The following is a 23857-nucleotide window of genomic DNA, read 5'->3' on the forward strand; positions in this document are numbered from 1 at the left end:
AAACACGTATACAATGGGGTATTTCAACTGCATAAGTGCATCTACATATACATATACACAAAACAATTGAGTACATTCTCTACAGTCAAGCAAACATACTAAGTGGCACTGAACTACTTTACTACTAGTATGCTTTTTCCCGTTGAAATAATTTGTTTTCTACTTTTTTTCAATACTAACAAATGATATTTCTAGTATGACGTCGTTCTGTCAATTGCCAGTCATTGCATCAGCATTATGTCAGTTAGCGAACCAGAAGCCTATGAGTGTTATTCCGGATAATTAGCTGGCACACAATTAGAAAATCAGATGATTGAGACCATCAGCATTTGCATTCGGCTAATCCTAAACGTTGGAGCTGTTCATACTTCGAGTAATTGAAAAAAATGTTTTGAGTTCAGCACAAACTACTTATTTTGCAACTAGTCCATTACTACTCACTATAGAAATAGTATAACTAAGTATTCTCATTTATAATAGACGACAAAAAATTATTTTTAACGCACCTCAAACTACTTATTTTGCAACTAGTCCATTACTATTCACTCTAGAAATAGTATAACTAAGTATTCTCATTTATAATAGCCGAAAAAAAATTATTTTGAACGCACCTCAAACTACTTATTTTGCAACTAGTCCATTACTACTCACTATCAACCTAGTATAACTTTTCCCTCAAATACCAGCTGAAGAAGTAATAAGTACGCTGAGTAGCTTGGCTTTTCACTGCACAGTTTATACTCGTATATCTTGGATGCATAGTTGAACAAACGCTTGCATTTACTCTGCAAACGACATTTGTTTGTGTAGACTTTGACGTGTCTCATGATTTTGTAATAATGCACTCTTGCTTGACACGACTATCAATCATCGTTGAAGAAAATGCAACGAACTAGCTGTCATTTGACGCACACACACTCACACAAATATATTCATAGCCCCGCATATGTATGGACATTCGCATACAACAAAACTACTTCCAGCTGTCACTCCCATGCATTCCAGTCACATTAGTTGTTGGTATGTATTCTTGTTACATTCACAATCGTTCTTCACCCTTTCCGGTGTGTGTTCTCGGCTTGCAAAGCATAAATCACGGTCTCGGCATTTTGCATTTCTATGCACATTTGATTTAAATTGTTATCTTCTCTTCCCCACACACACACACAGGCGCACACATAGACATGTTTTGAACTGTTCGTTTAACCAACCGTGTAACATTTATTCACTCGCTGAGAACTCTCGCTTTATTGTATTACAATACCAGAACTAGCATACCGTAGCATTTGAATTTATTATTGCAGGTGTGTGTAATATTGCACACATACACACATACGAGTATGAGCGAAATTGGCTGTGTTTGAGGTTTTAGGGAGGACAGTGTGGGCATCTGCTTGATGTTTCAGATGGCGCAGGAAAGGAATTTTTTTATTCTTGGATTACTTCATTTAGTGCAACAAATTTAATTAACTGTAAATATTTAGTTAACTGGTGAGTTGGATATCATAGTAGCCAATCACCAGCAACGCAAGCATGTATGGATATTTGAATATTATGAAATCGATCTCTTGGAATTGAACGATACAGGATGTCAGATGAACTAAAGACAAATATGAAATATGAGACATTTAAATTATTCACAAGGCGTCGTACATAAGTGTTGTATGCCTTTATGCCGTAGATTTTTCAACGATTACATTAACACCCAGGCTAAAGAGCTCATTGTATTTAAAGTTCTGGAAAATAAGTGAAGTATCAAGAAAAAAACATTTTGTAATAGGACTTGATGTTAGTAATGATGTATAAAAAGCTTAAATCAATAAAATACATTTTAATATGGAAAAAGAATTCGTGAGAAAAAAGTTAAATTTTGGGTATCTACTCACCCCTTAAGATTGATCGCCGGTCGTAATTATCTGCATAAGTTGAATATATCCACTAAGATAGAATTCCGAGTAAGTCTGAAAGACGGAAACATTTTTTTTTTTTTTTTGTAAACTTTATTTTGTATTCTGTCTATACTTACAATTCTTAGAAGACATTTTACAAATATTTGGTTACATTTAAGAGTGGCTTTGATTTTAGTATTAAAGGAATATTTCCAGTGGAATATCCTTTCTAATAAATAAATTCAACATTTTATAGATGGCTCTTGGACGAGCTGAATTGGTGTCTTTCTTTTCAACCTTAAAAAGACACATGATGGTGACATGAGGGTAGAGGCCAGTTCATTTGGGTGCGATTGAAGTCGATTTCGGTATTTACATTTTGTATTTCCTCTTTTATTGACGGGATGTCTAAGTCCCGATGAATTTGGGCATTTGCCACGTACCACGTCTTGGACTGGAAACGCTGCAGGATTTCCAAGTTTGAATTTGACGCAGTACCCCACAGTTGGATTTCGTAAGCCCAGACTGGTTTTATCACAGATTTGTAGAGGATAAGTTTGTTGTCCATTGAGGGGGTGGATTTGCGGTTTAGCAGCCAGTACATATTACGAAATATTAAACCTAGAGCTTTCCTTTTTGCAAAGATATGCGTTTTCCACGTAAGCCGTTTATCCAAATAAATGCCTAGATATTTAGCACTATCACATTGCGGAATTGGAATGCGGTTTAAGTTGATTTGTGGGCAGGTGGTTCTTTTTGTGGTAAAGGTTTCGTGTTGAGATTTATGTTCGTTTACTTTCAACCGCCAGCTCCGGAGCCATTTGGAGATTTTATTTATGCTTATTTGGAGCATATAAGAGGCTTCTACGGGATCCACTGCTGTCGCCATAATAGCGGTGTCATCGGCAAAAGTGCCAGTTAGTACACCTTTTGTGGTTGGCAGATCGTGTGTAAAAATTAAGTACAGGATTGGACCTAATATATTGCCTTGTGGGACCCCAGCTTTAATTTGTTGGAAATTGGAAATTTCATTTTCGTAATTTACGTAGAACATTCGTTGGTTTAGATATGATTTAAGGAGCAAATAGGTATTTAGTGGTAATTTCCTTTTTATTTTAAAGAGTAGGCCTTGGTGCCACACTCGGTCGAAGGCTTGTGATATGTCCAGGAAAACTGCTGAACAGATTTGTTTTCGGTCTATGGACTTGCTCAATTGTCGAATGCTCATTCCTGAAACCAAACTGATGTTTCGGAATTATTTGTTTGCGTTCGATAAAAACCATTAAACGTTTAAGGAAGATATTTTCAAAAACTTTTGACAGTATTGGTAGAAGACTGATAGGGCGATAGGATTTCACTTCATCGCCGGGTTTTCCTGTCTAATTTCTGCTACTTTCCATTGAACTGGGAAAATGTTTCTGATTAAGCACGCATTAAACAAATGGGTAATGAAATTATAGGGTTCAGGAGGTAGTTTTTTGAGAATTTCGGCCGTGATGCGATCATATCCTGGTGCCTTGTGATCTTTTAGCTTTTTAATAGTGCTAACTATTTCACTTTTGGTGAACTTCTTCATCGGTAGATCCATTTGGTAGGGTTCGTTTAAAAAGGTAGCATAAGTGCTGTCAAAAGAAAGATCAGCTTCAGTATCGTTTGGTGTAAAAATATCTTTTAGATATTTAGAAAAAGCTCAGATTTCTCGATTGCGGTTTTCGCCCACGAACCATCTTTTTTACGAAGTGGAGGACGGTGGTCTTTTGTGGTACTTACTTTTTTGCTGACTTTCCACAGGGAATAATTGGTGAGGTGTGTTGGTTCCAAACCCCATAGAAACTGCCTTATTTCTTTATCGTGTTGCTCTTTCAATAATAATTTTATTTCTTTTGATAATTTGTTAAAACGGCTTTTATATTCAGGAAATCTTGTTTGTTGCCATATTTTTCTTGCCTGGCGTTTCTCTTTCAGTTTGTTTCTTAGGAAGATACCGATGTTTGAATTTCTTTGTGTACGAGTATGAGGAGTCACATGAGTGGTGGATGACTACGCTGCATCCTGGATGCATTTTGTTAGATATTCGGTAGCCTCGATTATATCTTCCTCGTTTTTTAGAGCAACTTTTATGCCAAGTGTCGACGTCAAACATGTCTGAATACATTATGTTCTTATGTGAATGTCCCAGTTTGATTAGATATACTTAATACAATTTAAAAAATGTATGGCTGATTCTATGATTGTTACTAGGACAGACTAGCCTCCACTAAGGCTCCTCAAGTTATCCTGGATATTTAAAGTACGCGATATCGTAAAAAAGAATCTTCGATAAACACAAATATGAGTGGCATCATTTTAAAATACTCAATTACTTCACTTTATCCCATCGTAAAATGGTTAAATTACAACTTGTGAATGTTCAATTATTGGCGCTTGCAAGCTTCCAACATTCCCAGCCGCCTTGTGAGATAAAGTTAATTAAGGGGGGACCCTCATTTAGACGGTCGAAAAATGCATCATTTTTGGGAATTTTTTTCTCAGGTAAAATAACTTCAAACGTTTTGTAATTCATAAAGTACTTTAATAAATGTCTTGACTGTCTACAAAAATTTTCGGAGAAGAAAAAAAACATTTTAAGTATGGAAATATACACCTCGTCCATGGCACCTCATTCTATCTGTGTACATTCTAGCGCTCTGAATTTTTTTCTGAAATAAAAAAACCAAATTTTTTTTAAAACTTTAGGATAATACCTTCGATGTGACATTTTGATTTAAAAAAAAAATGTCGAAATTGATATTTTTTACCCAGTTTTATGTTAAAAGTGATTTTTCATGCATAAAAATTGACTTTAAAATTACAAAAAAATATGAAAATCTTTTTTTTTAAAAAATCACTTAATGTCACATTGAAAACAATTTAATTATCTTTAAAATGAGCTATTGTAAAGCCTGATTGGTTCAATACAGCGTTCTCAATTGTGTACACAAAATCGAAAAATGATGTTTCGAGAAAAACGCGTTTAAAGTTTTGGATACAGGCGATCAGGCCACCCGTCGCGTCCTGTTAAAAATTTTGTCACTCCTTCAAAAATACAGATATCGACTTGAAATTTTGAAAGTATATTCTTAAATAGTTGTAGAATAGATTAAAATTATTTCCAAAAAATCGATTTTTTTGACCCGATAAATGAGGGTCCCCCCTTAAATACTTTAAACTAGATGCGATCACTCGAACAACAGCTTTCTGTATTCAGACCCAGTGGCTTTAAAATCTATGAAAAAATAAAAAATTTCGATATGTAGATCGAGTTTTCATGGTATTGAGCAGCGCTTACTTGGGATGTAATTTGTGTTTCCTTCAAGGACCACACATCTCTATGACTTACCTCTTATACCTATTCAAGTATTTATAGAAATGGAGCTCCATCTCTCCTCTCGTGAGAAATAAGTTTCCCAATTCTCCTTTAAAAATAGTCAGGAAGATGTTAATGACCGGGTAGGAGGTCTTTAGGCCCAATTCAGTCGACCCCTTCCTGGCAAATCCCTGAGCAATTTAATTTTCCTGTATGTTTCTATGTCCTGGAACCCAGATAAGCGAAATGTTAGAGATAGCCCTGATCATGGACAAAATGTTAATATCTCCCTTGCTAACACGTTCCCTAAACATTCTGCATATCTGCAGCATTGCAAAAACTTCTATCTGAAAACCATTAGCAGTAATCGGCAGTTTTAAAGAAATAGATAAATTAGCTGATTTGAAGAAAACTGAGCTCCGACTCCCGATTCCATCTTACAGCCTTTAGTGAACTCAGGAGTACCAGTTTCGGTAAATATTTTCCTCTCATTCCAATTCTGCCTACTTGGAAAGATTATCCTCGCACGAGCCACAAACTCTAGTTTACAGATCTGTGCAAAATTCAGAGAAATTCGGTGTTAAGTGCCCAAAAGTGCTGCCATTTCCTGATTGCCTTCAGAGGCCAACCTCCTTTAATCTAATAGCACTTTGAGCAGCGATGGAAATAGCGTAAAAGTTTATAGTAAGGAAGTCCAAAACGACATTCAGGTCAGCACTGAGTCAAGTTTAACATGCTCCGAAGGTGCCAGTATAAGCAGTCCGTTGCACACGTCCCAGTTTAGTTTGATAATATTATGTTCTTACGAAGAGCTGCCCCTTTAACCAGTTAACTGTGATTGACGAGTATACTCGTCATGGAGAAGTGGCAAAATTTTGTGTATTGACGAGTATACTCGTCATGCGTATAAATTAGTGACCATTGGCTATTTAAATTAGAATTTTTGAGAAAAACTACACATATTCTCAAATTTCAAGATGTTTAGAATATTTTGAGGCTATGCCGGAATAAAACAAACAAATAGAAAATATAAACAATTTGAGATGATGTCATGCTTCCCCGTATGCACTGGTTGAAAAAGTTCACCAGTTCGCATAATGAATTTATTTATGTGCGATGATAACGTTTTTTAGATGTTAACCTAAAAGGGGCAAAGGCAAAAGTCAAAAAGTGGATTTATAAACTAGAAAGCTAACTCGTGTGTGTCAGTGCATATCTTACCAAGTGTCGGCGGTTCCTATCAAATAAGTACAGTGCAACGTAAGAATTTCAAGTGCGTAAATATTATAAAGTTGTCCAGAAGCTCTGTAAATTACTAGTTTTTTATTTTTAGTTCATTTGTCCTCAATTTTATAAAATTAACCCATCTTTTTCATCCAATATCTTACCAGCGCAACTTACTCTGTGATTGACGACTATACTCGTCTTAGCTCAATTCTGGCGACATAAAACTGTGCGCACTTTTAAATGGGAGCGCCACAGTTAACTGGTTAATAGGACTAGATTCTTCTTCTTCTAGATTGGCGCGATAACCGCTTCCGCAAGCAAGCCAGTCATATTTACGTACCAACCGAAGCCAGCTGGAAACACTAAGTCCTTCTCCACTTGATCTTTCCAACGCAGAGGAGGCCTTCATCTTCCTCTGCTACCAGCATCTGGTACCACATCTAATACTTTCCATTCGGATGACAGATCCAGCCAACGAAACTGCTGGATCTTTATTCGCTGCGCTCTGTCTATGTTGCCGTTGCTCATTGCTCCATTGCCTACGATACTCGCCGTCTCTAACGTGCAGAGGTCCAAACATCTTCCGGAGAATCTTTCTCTCAAACGTTCCAAGGGACGTTTTATCGGAATTTGTCATACTCCAAGCTTCTGCGCCATACGTTAGGACTGACATGATGACAGTCTTATAAAATGCTAGTTTTGTTCATCGAGAGAGATGTCCACATTTTCATCATTCCTCTATCATTTCCATGATTTTATCAATATCTTCTACAATAGGCTCTAGTAGCGTGCTCATCTTCAACGTTTATATTGCCGAAATGACAACATTGGAAGCAACGCATTGTGGTTACATTCGCCACTGTTTAGCGTCTCCAAATGTCACAAATTTCTTTAGCCGGCTACGCCGACTTTTCCCCTTTGTTGTAATGGCGCTGAAAGATGTAGCGAATTTTATCTTTTTTACCTTTATTTTGGAACGCAGTAACAAACCACTGGTTTCACCAAACGCACAATTATCGAAGAAAGTTGCTTCCAGAGTATTCAAGGTTAGTTATGACTTACTTCAGACAACTAACGGAAAGCCATGGAAAACTTTTTGCTTCACCTAAGAAGAATTTGATTTCACCTACAAAAAATAACTTAATTCTTGTCTTTCAACCATTAAAGAATATTTTCATAAAACTAAATTTGACGTTAGGCAGTGACCTAAAACTGTAGGTCTCTGCACTTGGGAGGCAAACCATTACTGCGAAGAGGAGCTCGAACAAACACCTGCTGCATTGGTATTGATACTTGCCCTTACAGTAGTACTCGTGTAATCATCGTTGCAAAGATTGATTGCCTAAAGCTGAAATTCTTCGAAAAAGTACTCAAAAATGCTTAGCACAGTCTCAAATATGAAATGTTAGCTTGTTTCTTTCTTGCTTTACGGGCACCTTTTCGGTTACTATTGGTGCAGGTAATTATGTTTTGCTCGCTAGCTATATTTTTATTGTTATATTTGTTAGATTGGCTTTTGTAGCATTCAAAAAATACCAAATTGATTTGCATTTGGTGCAATGCCATCCATCAAGCAGAATGCCGCATATGAGTGCATAAAGTGTGTGAAATACTACACACACAAGCAAATAAAAGTACCCTTGATTGTGTATGTTTGCTTTATTGAAAATAGCAAAAGCAAATTGTGCGCCGATCGAGCAAAGCAATATTGGCTGCAGCAAAATCAAACTATCGCAACCTATACAATATTTCAACTTACGAGCCCATCAATTATTGGCTTTCTTCTTCTTCTTTCAATTTTGGTTGCAAGTGATTTTACGCCCACTACCATTTATTCTATTTCAGACCTTTTTACATTTCCTATTTTTCAATTTCTAGCACAAATTTTGCTTTTTTTCCTCCGTCTATTTGTTTGAAAATTACTGGTTTCATTTTGGGCTATAATTAAATTTCTCTGGCCAGCTTTTAGGCGCTTCTGCCGTTGTGAGTCTGCTGGTGTGGTGGCTAGTGACTGATTGCTGGTTAATGGTCTGTTGCAAATGTATGCGCAAATTTTGTTGTAAATTCGAGCATATAGTGACAAAAAAAAAGAAAAAAAAACTCTTTACTCGTACTAGGTTTTGTAGTTCCACACTTGTCTAATGGTGTAAATTTGTAACTATGTATTTTCATATAATTTATACCCTAATATGTATATGTATGTATGTATATGCTTAACTTTTTGTGTTGTTTAGCATGTTCAACACGTTTTTCCATGCTTTAGACCCTTTTCTTCTCTAAAAAAAAATAAAAATAAAAACTTTAACTTTTTATGCCTCTGTGACCACAGCAACGTGTTGGCTCACTCTGCTTGCCCTGCATATGTATGTTCTGTGCCCCCTGGATTTCACATTATATCACAACTGTGCTATCATTGCCACCGCACCGCCTTCTAGCGCGTCGTTCAGCTTGTCAGGTCAGCGAGCCAAGCAGCTGTGGTGGACGTCAGCACAGTTTGCTTTTACCGCAATGCGTAGTTGTGTAGCACAAAAAATACAGTTACTTGTATGCATATAGCCTATGCCAACAACAAAAAATACAAACAGCCGGCGTTGACTGGACAGCTGCAATAAAATTTCATTTTAATTTGTTGGCTTGGTTGACTTGAATTTCAAATTTGCTGGCTTTGTTGCCTTTTCACCTTAATTGTTTTCTACTTTTTTCTTTACTTTTTTTATGCCTTTTTCCGAGTATTCTTGCATTTCAATTTACACTCTTTCTCCAGCTTCTTTTCTTTAACCGAATAACATATCTTCAATCAGGTTTTGTTTTTGCTTTTTTTGCTTTATTCTTGCTTTTACGCCATATGTCGCATAGTAATTGGAGTATTCTTCTTATTTCGCATTGCTTCAAGATTTGCACCAACCCTTTGGTTGACGCTAGCACAAAAATTCATTTATCAAAACTTTATTCTATTCTATGCACAAAAAGTTTGGCAAAAACTTCGAACCGACAATTAAGAGTGCTAAAGTGGCAAGATTTTCAACTTCGGCTCTACTTTAGCGCTGCAACATGGTGGGTGAACCCTTCTCAGCTGAGAGATTGAGAAGTCCGATAATTAAGGTATGTTTGTGCAAAGATTTAGTACGTATTCTGCCACATTTATTTCCATTTTGTTTCATATTCCGAAAACCAAAGAGATTTATAGCATCCGCATATGGATTAATCGATTGTATCAGCTGCGAAACTTTCGTTTGCGGAAGTTGGCAACTTTTATTAAACTTTAAACATTTTTGGTATATGTAAATATTTGTCAACTGCTGCGGACTTAACCAGGGAGATATTACATTTTTCTCCGAAAGTGAGTCCGCGATCAAGGCTCTAACGGCGCCATGGTGCAGATCCAAACTAGTCAGCTCCTGTAGGGAAGAGATCAAATCTCTTAGGTGTGCAGGTACCATTTCTCTGATCTGGGTTCCAGGGCATAAGGACATAAAGGAAATTAATATTGCGGATGAGCTTGGCAGGAAGGGGTCAACGGGATTGGCCTCAGAGACCTCCTACTCGCTCATCGGCGTCCCTCTGACTATTGTTGAAGTTAATCGCACAACGTATTTCTCAGGAAAGCGCAGAAAAGATGGAGCTCAATTCCGGAGCGGATTGGAACCTGTGCCATGCTCTTGAAGAGATGCAAGAGCAAACGTGCAAAGTGGCGAAATTCTTCTGACCACGAGTAAAACGGGGGTGCTCGAGGGAGCTTCTAAGACTAACAAAGCCGCAGGTCATGAATTTGGTGGGTATATTTACCAGGTTTTGTCCGTTAAGTATCGGTGTGGTGAGCCTTGGGATTGCTTCATGTCCTTTCTGCAGAAGCTTTGTCTAGAGTATGAAATGGAATCATCTCAGCACCTTCTCCTCAGCTGTCTTGCTCTAGACGAGCTAATATTCAGACATCTTAGTTCTCACGTTTTTGTTACACCTGTGGAAATGGCAGGTTTAAATATCACACAAATAACACACGTGAATTTCATTACCTTTAAGTAGCCCTCTGAAACTTGGGCAAAATATGCCTGTTTTTTGTCGAATTCCTCTCCCCACGATACTGCCGTTAAGCATTATGCCGTGGAAGGAATAACGATTAGTCGTCGCTGCTAAGCCTTACCCTTTCGAACGTCCTCAGCCTCTTCAAACGTGTCGACTTTACATTGCCTGCCAAACTTTAGTTTTCACTCCTTTCTATCAAGATTAAAACGAGTGATTCGAGGGTGTGGTTTTGTCCGTATAAATAGCGAAGCTTTCGTCTTGTGCTGCTAAATCGCGTGCATTCAAATAAATAGTGACACATATCTTCAATGGCATCCCCTGTGCAGTGTTCGCAAAGAGACTCGCATTTGAACACTATTTGTAACACTATCCGAACTTGTAAAACCCATAATCTCTATCTTAGGAAATACATATTTCTTTTGTCACCTAAGGCACCGTTGTATAGAAATCAGAGTTGTATCCAACATCAAACCATTAAACGGCTCTCGGCGATTAAGAAGGAATCAGCTGATTTGCTGACGTAACCAGGGTTATGACAAAGGTTTGTTTACGAAAAACTGAGATTGTGTTGGTGATATGCCAAAGAAATTGAAAAAAAAAACGCCACTCATCTTAAGTTATTGCCGTCTGAAAAACGACTGAAGTGTGTGAATCACAATTCGAGGACACGAGTGTGTGAATACGTGTGAAATAAGTAGGGTACTTCCCACTGCTGAGTACCCGATGACGTCACAGCCAAAGATACTTTCCCAATTTTGCATCGGTTAGCCAAACTTGCTAATTTTTTAGAAAAAAAAACTATTACATAAGGAACTAAAGATACGGACTTGAGAGCTCGCTCTTGTGAAAACATAATTACCTATTTGGTTTAAGTATGCCGCTCTGAATCCCATGTTACGAGGTACCGGTATATGTAAATTTCTTTTGGGCCTGAAACCTCACTTACAAACAACCTTTTCTAAGCAATGAAACCCCTTTTAGATTTTAATGTATTTATAATTAACGATGTAAAAAACTATTTGTATATCGTACTGTTTTGTAAATGCTTTTTATTTTTTTTTTTAGCAAATTAAATATTAATTTGTTTAGCAAATTATTAAATAACAATTTTTTAAGGACTCTTTCAATTTTAATACTAATAATTGGCCCAGGCCTGTCTTCTATCAAAGCCTCTGCTATTTCTGATAACCATTAAGATCGGATCATTTTAACATATAATGTAAGATTATTCCTAAATGAGATCTCAGCAGCACAAAGGAAATTTTCAAATGCCGTTATCTTAAAAAGTAAAAAGTAAGCCCTTCTAATAAAACACATGACGCTATTGAATTTGGAAGCCCCCAGTGTAGTTTGATAAATTATTAAAATTTTTTCCACAGAAAAAAACATCACATTGCACGTCTGATCACAGCCTTATTATCAAGAGCATTAACTTATTGGAGCATTGTGTGTGATTAGTAAACATTTTTTTGTGAGCGCCTCCATCAGAAATAATTACGAATTTTATACTTGAATCCATGCCACAATAGAAGGAAGGAAAATTGTTGAAAATGGTTAAATAGAAAATTTCATAATATAAATTTTGTCAGATATACACTACTGGTCTTAGGTTAGACGCACCATCGTTTTTTTAAACAAAATCAATTATTTATTATCATGCTTGTTCTAATTGTCCAAAATGTTTTTCTTATCAAAGTGCGAATCTTGTTCGAAAAAAAAATGCTGACAGCTGGTTGATTTGCGAAAAAATAACTGTACATTCGGAGATTATAGAAATTTCTATGGCAATCACACGTGTTTTCGGTTGGCTATTGAATTAGACGCAGCTTAAATTTCTTCGTATTGCGTGGACAAGTGTAAACTTTCGTATTGGAAAAATATCAAAAATAAACAAATAAACTGTTTTCGAGCTACATTTGAAGAAGAAAATGGGAAAAGCTGCTGTTATGAGCTTATTGGAACGTCAAAAAGTAGGCTTTCTTCACTCGCAAGGACTGTCCAATCGGAACATTGCCAAACAAATAAATCACAGCTCCAGAACTGTTGACAGATATTTGAAGGATCCAGAGGCATATGGAAATAACTTCAAAAGGAAAAAAAGGCACTATCAAAACAAGTAGTACGCCAAATTGTTAGAATTGCTTCGAATTCGACTAAATCTGCTGCTAAGATCAAGGAATTGGCCGGAGTAAAAGCAAGCCTATCAACTGTTCAGCGTACGATCAGAAATGCAGAAGACCTGAAGCGTCTTAAAATAAGAAAACCCCCTTTGAATGCAATACGCAAAGAAAACCGGCTTCAATTCGCGAAAGAATACATGACGTGGACTGTCCAATCTGACACTCGACTAAATGATTGGCGTTCAGTTGTATTTACCGATGAAAAACGTTTTAATTTAGATGGCCCTGATGGATTTCAATATTATTATCACGATTTTCGGAAAGATGAGCTATATTTAAGTCGCCACCATAGCCGAGAAGGGGGAATAATGGTGTGGGGTGCTATCACGTTTTATGGAACAATTGACTTGATTTTTATCGATCAAAAGATGAACGGCGATCGCTTCAAAACATTGTTGGTGTCCGTATTTCCAAAGTTAAAAGATCTCTTTGGACCAATTCCTTGGATTTTTCAACAAGACAATGCTCCTATTCATAACTCTCGAGTAGTAAAATCTTTTATTTCGAGTCAAAACGTTAATATCATGACCTGGCCACCATATTCTCCAGATCTTAACGTAATTGAAAATGTTTGTATCTTCCATAACACGGAAGATATACAAAGGAGGAAAGCAATACGAAGATAAGGAAACATTAACTACAGATCTTAAACGTGCTTGGAGCGAGATTTCCTTGAACTACATAGATTCATTGTATCATTCTATGAAGGACCGGATTTATGAAGTTATTACTAACAAAGAAGTTATTACTCATTACTGAAATTATTATTTTTTTTTATTTCAACAAAATCAAATAGTAATTTAAGTTAAAATACAAATACTTTTCTTATAAAAATTAAAAAGCCAAAGTACGTCAATTCTAATGACCAAGAAAAATTCGTCTTATTTTGAGTAGCTTTAAGAAAATGTTTGAAAAACACAATTTTGTTAAACATATATAATCATTTGAATATTATATTTAAAGTATCATTAAATAAGAACTGTTTTTGCATATCAACTTCTTTTCTATCGTCCTTTAATAAATAAATATGAAGCAAAGTTGTATGCAACTTAACGTGCGTCTAACCTAAGACCAGCAGTGTATATATAAGATTAGTAAAACATTTTTTTGTGAGCGCTTCCATCAGAAACAATTACGAATTTTATACTTGAAGCCATGCCACAACAGAAGGAAGGAACGTCCCGTCTCTGCCTTTGTTCATTCAAGAGTGAAACACGTCACTTTAATAATGATTTGGAGTTGCAATTCCTGTAAGGAAGGTATTGCATGTATATAGAATATATAGAGTATATTTATATATAATATATGGAGGTTAGGCTGAGTTCCTCCTACTATTTCTGGCGTGTGTCTTAATGTTGTTCCACAAGTGGAAGAGCCTACAGTTTATTTCAGTTATTGATTGGTAATTGTTTTATTCTTTTACTTACCGGTTTTTCGGCTTTTATCCATCATACCATTGTAGATTTATTTACGGGCGAGAAGAGCTTTACAAACTTTTGAGTACCAGTATTGTTATGTTCACTGACTCAGCTTCCAATATATTTTGTTAGAAATATAAAATTTCCGACAACTTACACCGAAAAAAATAACCTGTACGCAAAGCCAAGTATATTGCACACCTTTTGCAAGAATTTCAAAAAATTATTGAAAAAAATTGGTAATTTTGAGATTGATTAATTGTTTAACATTTTGGAATAGAGTTTTTCAAAATGAAATTTCTTAGGTTTTTATTTTTGTTTTCATTTATTTTTTAAAAGTTAATTTTTCATCCCTCCAATCTTTCCAGCAACAAGCACAAGGTGAAACACGGTTATATATGTTACCATGACACATGTTCACATAATATAATATCAATTAAATACCCCAGACGTAACAAAGTGTCGAAATCGCTGAGGCTGTAACACGAGCGGGCCAAACCATGTGAACAGTAAACGTGAAATAGAAGTCACGTTTAAACAAACAACTTCACCTGTGGGAAGCGAACCGTCAGCAGTTTTCACCGTCAGTAAGGCAAACGTAGATTAGATTATAAATTATAAGAAATATTATTTTGTAACTTAGTGCTAAGAGAATGGTGAATAAAGGAGCACGTCTCCCGAAAAATATATTTTTTTAAACTTCCCAATTACGAGAAAGTTAACTTATATACCTGTTTTCGGCTTGGACAAACACGGCTGACCCACAGCAACCTCTTTCAAAACAACGATCCACAAAACCATGTTTGTCAATTCGGCAACGAAGAGATACTTTCTATTAAACACATCGTTACACATTATGAAGCATTGCATTCAATAAGGCAATCAAACCGCACGATAGAAGAACTTCTGTCCGAAGTAAACGCAGAAAACATTAAAAGTTGTATACACTTTGTTTGCGAAATTAATTTGTACCTTGAAATATAAATGATATATGAATATTAATATAGTTATACAATTATTATGATACGTAAAGCTAATAGCCTTGCCGCTAATGCTTTAAAATCATTGTGATTGTAATTCATTACTTTTCCAATTTAAAATTAAAAAAAAAATTTTGTTTTAGGAAAAAAGTTATACTCACATATCCTCTTTTTTAAATATTTACAAATTATTATTATTTTTTTATTGCTAAAAAATGGCTCAGTAAACACTGAAAGTTTCAAAACGAAATTCCATTAACATTTCAAGTTCGCAAAAATTCAAAATATCTTCTTTTTCTTAATTTTTTTACTAATATTGTAAAAAAAAGAACGGAAGATATTTCTCTTTAAAGAAATTAGATACCATAATTTGCAACATTGAATAAAACTGAAAATTATTAAATTTTGTTCCAACATTTTCTCAGTTTACTCCTATTATTCAATTCTACAAAAACAAGCAATTTTTCGAAGAACTGGTGACAATGCCCACTATACTTGGATTACTTGACAGGGAATCGCTCACCCACTGTTTTAATGCTCAAAAGTTGCAGTAATGTACCAAACTGAAGAAAAAAAATATTTTAGACAATTTATCAAGTCTGCTTCGATTAAGTGAAAAATTAAAGAAAATATCTATATAACAATTAAATGTTAAATAATCACTAAGGAAGATATATTTCAAGTGCTATTTATTGAAATATTTTAAATTTACTCAATACTAACTAACGAATACAGTTTTTAGAAATAAATTACATATATAGAAGAGCTATGTCATTAACCGGGCGCCTATTGCCTTTGCTTTGCTTTATTTTCCGAAACAGGAGAGCGCACTCCGTGAGGGCCGGGCAAAAAGTAAGGTAAATTTGGTTGTAAAATGAAAAATCTTTATTTATTCTTGTAAATCAATTTCATCCCCTTCAAAATAATTCCCTCTCGATGAAATACACCTATGCCAACGGTATAGCCATCAGCACCTTCTTCGATTCAGCTATTATCTCCTCAATCGACTCGAAACGCTTTCCCCGGAGTGGTCTCTTGAGTTTTGGGAATAGCCAGAAGTCACACGGAGCCAAATCAGGCGAATACGGTGGTTGCGGAACGATATGCGTGGAATTTTGGGCGAAATGGTCACGAAGAACGAGTGCAGTGTGAGACGGTGCATATAATTCTGGTCTTTTCAGACGAATTGCTTCACGTAAACGACGCATAACGCTCAAATAATATTCCTTATTAACAGTTTGGCAAAGTGGAAGGAATTCATAGTGCACCACACCACGAAAATCGAAAAAAACTGTCATCATGACCTTTTTATTTGAACGACTTTGACGTGCTCTTTTCGGTCTGGCCCCGCCTTTAGCACGATATTCGCTTGATTGGTCGGTTGTTTCAGGGTCGTAAGCATAAATCCAAGTCTCATCTCTCGTAATGATGCATTTGAGCGTGTCCTGATAGTCTGAAAGCATTGTTTCACACACATCAACGCGACGACTTTTTTCCAAGAAATTGAGAGTTTTCGGTACCAAACGAGTTTGACTTTTCGTAGGCCCAAATGGTCTTTCAAAATGGTTTTCACAGATTCTTCTGATATTTCGATCATATCAGTAAGGCCTTTAACAGTCAACCGACGATTTTTGAGCACTAACTCCTTCACTTTATTGACGTGTTGGTCATCTGTTGACGTCGATGGTCGTCCGGAGCGCTTCAAGTCATCAACACGTTCTCGACCCTCTTTGAAGTCTTTGTACCACTTATAAACATATTTCTGCGACATGGTCGAATCACCAAATGCCTTCTGCGACATGCTAAATGTTTCCGCAGCCGAAATTTCATTCCGCAAACAAAATTTGATGGCACTTCTCTGCTCAATCAAATCAGACATTGTAAAAATCGAAAAAGCACTCTTGGTCGTTTGGTAAACACAAGCGTAAATATATTACTGATAATGACATTCACATGAAAGTTGGCCCAGATGTTATTAACAGTGCTGCCAACTCATGAAAAAAATAACTAGAGCGAAATTTTAATCCCGCGAAGTTTGACAAATAAATTCACCTTACTTTGTGCCCACAGTAGTGTAGTCATGCAGCTTAGGATGCCTATATGACATCTTTCAAACAATTTTAAATGAACTTCTCCTTGCTTATTTACTTTATTTGTGGTTCGCATGCTAAATAAACTGTTTCTTTTTTTAATTTAAAATGATTAATATATGCAAACCCTTTAGCAAACGGGCCATAGGGTAACTAGCCACTGTTGATCTAGCAGCAATCTGACTACTTCAGTTTTAGTAATTGATTTTCAGCCTACAAAATAAACATTAACCTGCTGGTTTACAAAACCCTGGCTATAAATTGTGTTTGTTAGAAAATCGAGGTGAATAATTTAACAGAGCGATAAGGAAAAAATGTGTATTGCATACTAAAATATCCCATTCAAGTTGACTTAACCGAAGAAGAGTTCATCAACGCACGAGTAACTGTTTATTTGTTTGCCAACCAATTGGCCTGGTTGAACCGAAGTCCGTTAGGCGCATAACAGTTTTACTTTCCCTTTTTTGATATCGCAAATAACCACAAGCAGAATTGAAAACAAACAAAATTAATGACTTGCTCACGCCAAAGGAAAATCAACACGCGTACAAACAAACCTCTCTGCTGTATGTGTGGGTGTGTGTATATACTAAATTTACTTACCGGACAGTAACTAATTCCAGGCCATATCGCCTGTCTACTTATCGTGTCTTACCTTTGTTTATCAGTCGAACGCATGCAACAGTTTACGTTGTAACCTTCTTTTGGCCAGGTGAAATTATGGTCAATACTAACGGTATTTACACTTTTGACCCTCTAAGAGATATACTGGCCTAGGCAGCACACAAACCGCAAACCAAATGTAGACAACAATTAAGGTAAATGGTAAAATGGTAAATTTTCCAACATTTAAGTTGCCCCCTCAACACCAAAGTGAAACGGATGGTCTTACATGGACTTACGGCAATGCAAACAGCTGTTTCCTGGCAAATATTAAAATTAACGAGTTTGTTTACCAGAAATAAATCTTGCAATGGGAAATGGTGGAGAAATGCGATGATATGGAATGTTAAGAAATTCAACAAAAAACAATCGTAGGTGGAGGTGTTGGTATCCTGATAGCAGGAGGGCCGGAGAATGTGAAATTATGTAGAAAATTATAAATTTTAAATTTACGTAAAGTTTAAAGACACAGTGCAACAAAATGGAACTTTTTCATTGGAGCAGAGAAGTGGTTATGTAATACTGAAAGTAAAGACGTATAATTTAAAAGTAAATAATATAAAGTTGAAATGGTTTTTGTAGAACACAGTTCACACTTTTGACGATGGAGGAAAGTATCCAGAAGCGTACTGCGTGAATCAATTTCTGATAAAAAATATTATTGTCATTATTTCGTATATTTCAGAGGAAGAATTTTTGTGGAATATTTCAACCGTTTTTCGCTTCACTCATAGCGGGTTAATTTGACTCCTTTTTTATAAAAAATGATTATGAAAAGTCGGATTAAGTTCTCTCAAAGATTGTTCTCCGCAAGTACAGTAGTGGAAAAAGTTTACTTCAAAACTGGATGCTGGGAATTAAAAAAAAAGATGAGGCTTTTAGTCTTTTTTTAGAGCGTGATGATTGATGATTAATATTGCGCAGCCTTGTATTTATTTGGTCTTTTAATAATAATATTTTGTTTAAATTACCCTAAGTTGTCAATCTTTGTTTATAGATTTTCACATTTGAGTAACCAAAAGCAAAATCAAAACAAAACTTTTTTTTACTCTACTGCTACTACCTCTATAAGGTGTTTTTTTTTCTGTTATTGTGTGCGGATAAGGAGTATAATTACCGCAAATCCACTGATGAAGCATTTCCAAAAGAAGTTGGGTTTTATAAAAATGTGCTACCATGATATAAGATGTTCATCTTTTATTCGCTTTGCCGTCCATCTGCCGTGTCTCCAGCGGTCTTCAGATAACCTTAGCGTTTCGTCTTTAATTTCCAAGGTTTTTTCTCTTTCATTCTCTTTCTTCCATCCCCTCGTTCTTTAATCCTCACAGCCTAGAAGTCTTTAGCAAATTTGCTCATAGTTCACCTCCGTAGGAGAACTGAGAGTGTGGTAGCTATCATTGTCTCCCGTTTCCTTTGGGTTGGTTCCCCTATATGTGCCATCAGTCTACTGAGTGGCGGTGCCATCTTAGCATCTTTCTCTGCTGCGTGTTTTATTTGGGCATAGAGAGTTAGTCTTAGGTCCAGTCTTATGCCTAGTCACTTTAAAACCTTTTTTATGGCTTTTATGCGAAGTTTTTTATTCACAAAGTGGTTTTGCAACTTTAAATGCGCTCTTCTCGAAACTTAATTTTTTGTGGAATTTTTCGGGATTTTTTTTAAGAAACTGCCTATTTCTTAAAAACTAACAATTTGCTGATTTTTTCCTTAACTTAACCTTATATCCCTAACCGTAAAATGACTGTTCACAACCCCTGAAGACCACACAAAGAAGTTTTAATAATCATATCTAAAAAAATAATATACAAAAACTTTTACAATTTATTTATTAATTTATTTTAATCTAGGAACCAAAAACTCGTTCAGACTAATTATTGCATATCGAAAGTTTTCAGGTTTATTAATTTAAAACTATATGTGTACGATGGCATAAGTGTTTAAAAATCCAGGAAACGAAGAGCTCTTATAGCTCTCAGTGCTATAAGGAGTTGATTGTAAGGTCTCCAAATAAATACCGTTTATTCTAAAAGAGAACGGACGAAACTCAGAAACAAAGTTTTTAAAGTATGCGGATCAGTAAATCTCGCAGTATTACGATGCGAAGTATCTAAAACAGAATAAGACAGTAACGAAATTAATATGACTATTAAAGCTGAGTTTACTCTCAGAAATAATGCTTAAGTATTTAGTTTCATTAACGATTTGCAAGAGATTATCTGATATACAATTCGACGCATTGCGAACAGCATCTCATCATCCACAACCTCTTTTCTTACAGGGAAGTTTCTTCAAAATTGCTTCCGTATGGCGTCCGAAATACAGGATGCTCTTGAATATGTAAGTGGTATAGGATTTGGCTTAACTCAAGTCTGCTGAGCAAATACCCACAGCTCTGGCATATGGAAAGGAATGCATATATTCAGTGATTACCTACTTTGATGAAGGTATTACAATTTTTCGGTTTTCTAAAAGGCACAGGCTAATTAATAAGTACACTGTTACTTTCCTTAATGCTTTGTTTTACTTACCACCATCGAATTAAGCAATACTATAGGAAGCGATAAAAACATTGAATCGTTAGACGTTTTAAAACGCTCTCACGAGAATGGGGATAATAAATACAAATAGTTCTTTTGAGGATCGTCGGATAAATTCCAAAACTTTTAGTAGCAAATGACAGCCTCAACCAGCCCTTGGAATAAAATGAGTTGTCTAATACTCTATAATAAAACAAGCGGAGCTCCACAAACCGATATATGAGTTCTAGCTAGACATTTCTTCAACTTTATATTTACTTCGCCTAAAGTGGTTTGTGATCGTATAAAAATTTAAATGAAATAGACAACAAATTTAATGAAAGTAGTGAGTTTCACATATTAGTTGGTGGGTCAAGGTGAGGGTCAAGTTGCGCTAAATCCTTTGGTCAATTCTGAAACATCTTAAAAATTACTCAGGAATATTAATAATGCACCAGATGGTGCATGAATGCCTTTGATCAGAGCCAATTATATATAAGTCAGTCTCTAGCCTGGTAGGGTGGGCAATGATATTTGTGTATGAAGTTCGCTATTTATGTTTCCGATCGCAGAAGAGCCAAATGCTTCCCGAAAAGACCGTATAGTGAACCAGTGGAGATCATCTTCAAACACATAGAGAAAGAAAGCCAACGGAGGCCTTTCTGCTATAGAGAAATAAGGAGTTAAAGAACTTGAAAGAACTGGGGAGCAGTCCATGTGATAATATAAGGCCATCACAGCTGCATTGGGATCCCAATAAATGCATTTTGGAGGCTAAGCTAGAGCGTTTCGTCATCTCTACAGTACTACTGTGGGCAAAAAGTAAGGTGAATTTATTTGTCAAACTTCGCGGGATTAAAATTTCGCTCTAGTTATTTTTTTCATGAGTTGGCAGCACTGTTAATAACATCTGGACCAACTTTCATGTGAATGTCATTATCAGTACTATATTTACGATTGTGTTTACCAAACGACCAAGAGTGCATTTTTCGATTTTTACAATGTCTGATTTGATTGAGCAGAGAAGTGCCATCAAATTTTGTTTGCGAAATGAAATTTCGGCTGAGGAAACATTTAGCATGTTGCAGAAGGCATTTGGTGATTCGACCATGTCGCAGAAATATGTTTATAAGTGCTACAAGGACTTCAAAGAGCGTCGAGAACGTGTTGATGACTTGGAGCGCTCCGGACGACCATCGACGTCAACAGATGACAAACACGTCAATAAAGTGAAGGAGTTAGTGCTCAAAAATCGTCGGTTGACTGTTAAAGACCTTACTGATATGATCAGACCTTACTGAATATCAGAAAGATCTGTGAAAACCATTTTGAAAGACCATTTGGGCCTAAGAAAAGTCAAATCTCGTTTGGTACCGAAAACTCTCAATTCCTTGGAAAAAAGTCGTCGCGTTGATGTGTGTGAAACAATGCTTTCAGATTATCAGGACGAGCTCAAATGCATCATTGCTGGAGATGAGACTTGGATTTATGCTTACGACCTGAAACAACCGACCAATCAAGCGAATATCGTGCTAAAGGCGATGCCAGACCGAAACGAGCACGTCAAAGTCGTTCAAAAATAAAGGTCATGATGACAGTTTTTTTCGATTTTCGTGGTGTGGTGCATTATGAATTCCTTCCACCTGGCCAAACTGTCAATAAGGAATATTATTTGAGCGTTATGCGTCGTTTACGTGAAGCAATTCGTCTAAAAAGACCAGAATTATGGGTCAACAACTCTTGGTTTTTGCATCACGATAATGCACCGTCTCACACTGCACTCGTTCTTCGTGACCATTTCGCCAAAAATTCCACACATATCGTTCTGCAACCACCGTATTCGCCTGATTTGGCTCCGTGTGACTTCTGGCTATTCCCAAAACTCAAGAGACCACTCCGGGGAACGCGTTTCGAGTCGATTGAGGAGATAAAAGCTGAATTGAAGAAGGTGCTGATGGCTATACCGGATATGGACTATTTGGCATGTTTCTGGGATTGGAAAAATCGTTGGCATAAGTGTATTTCATCGAGAGGGGATTATTTTGAAAGGGATGAAATTGATTTACAAGAATAAATAAAGATTTTTCATTTTACAACCAAATTCACCTTACTTTTTGCACACAGTAGTATTTCGCATTTTCCGCAGCTGTCCGCTTTTCACTAAGATGAGACGGAATAAAGATAGACCAGATAAGTTGGGAATGAACAAAGTTGATTCTGTAACTCTCAGAGTACTTCTCATGTTCAGTAGGATTTTCTAATTAAATATTTGATCTTTTCGACGTCGCGTTCATTGAACAGATCTACCTAAATATATACTTACACATTGACCTAGTTTTTACAGAGTTACAGAGGGGCTTAGTTGTAGTAAAAATTAACATTGCCAATAAATTTACAAAACCTTTGAGAATTTGTGAACAAGGGATGTGCTAAAGTAGAGATTTTTTTTTAAGCTGTAACTACCTTCAGCCAGGCTTCCTCCGAATTGCCCTCGTTACCTTGTAACCTTGTAATAGCTTTCAGGCAAAGATTTATGACATATTTAAGTTAAAATAAGATAAAGGTAGGTAGCTGAGCACCAGCAAGCTTCAAAGCATATAAGACGCATCAACGTCGCCAGCCAGCGGAGAGCAGATGTAAAACAGGTGCGCAAATGGGCAGAACGAACTGAGAAAATAAACAAAGCGGGAACAACGAGACAGATAGTAATACTGATAAAGTGAACGAAAAATCCTAACTACATAAACTGTTGCTGTAGAATGCACACACACACACACATTTGTTATTGTTTCCGCTGCTATGGGTCAGGGGTCAGCCTTAACAGCCGAGCGAATATTAAAAGTAACTGCCGAGTGTAGGTGAACTCAGCGCGAGGCTGTATGCCGGCGAGTGTGAGTGTGTGCGCAATGGCATAATAAACTATGAGAAATTGCAAATTAAGATAAATTAATGGTTAAAATGCGAAAATTTATTTGTGCTGATAACACGAAGCAAAAAAAAACATAATAACTTAGTTGTGCAAGACCGTAAAAGGTGATAAGGGTCGGCTGGCAGACATTTAAAACACACGCCAGTAAATATGCGTCGACGTGTGTGTGTGCGTGAACCATGAAAATGTTCAGCATGCTCTGAAAGCAGCAAAAGAGATTTACTGCATTAGCGAAAATGGCGGCATGTCCAACTTGCCGCATCATGAGCAGCTCTTACTCAAGCATTGGTCGTCGCCGTTGCTAGCTGCTACTAGGACTTTTGCATTTTTAATTTGCATGCAAATAAATTAATTTCTTTTAGATAAAAGTTGCAGTGAGTAACCTCTACAGAGCAGACAGTTAAACAGCTGGTGTTGAAGTTGAATCAAATCGTTGAGTGAATTCGTTGTAACAAGTGGGTAAATTCGTATGGAATATGGCAAGCAGTATTTTTTTGTTATAATTCAAAGTAGTTTTTTTATAAAAAGGGCAATTAAGAAGTCATAGTTCTGCATACATTTTAAATGCGATACAATTTTTAAATTATGTGTATTTAGGG

This window comes from Anastrepha obliqua, chromosome 3, assembly GCF_027943255.1.
Source record: "Anastrepha obliqua isolate idAnaObli1 chromosome 3, idAnaObli1_1.0, whole genome shotgun sequence".
Lineage (NCBI taxonomy): Eukaryota > Metazoa > Arthropoda > Insecta > Diptera > Tephritidae > Anastrepha > Anastrepha obliqua.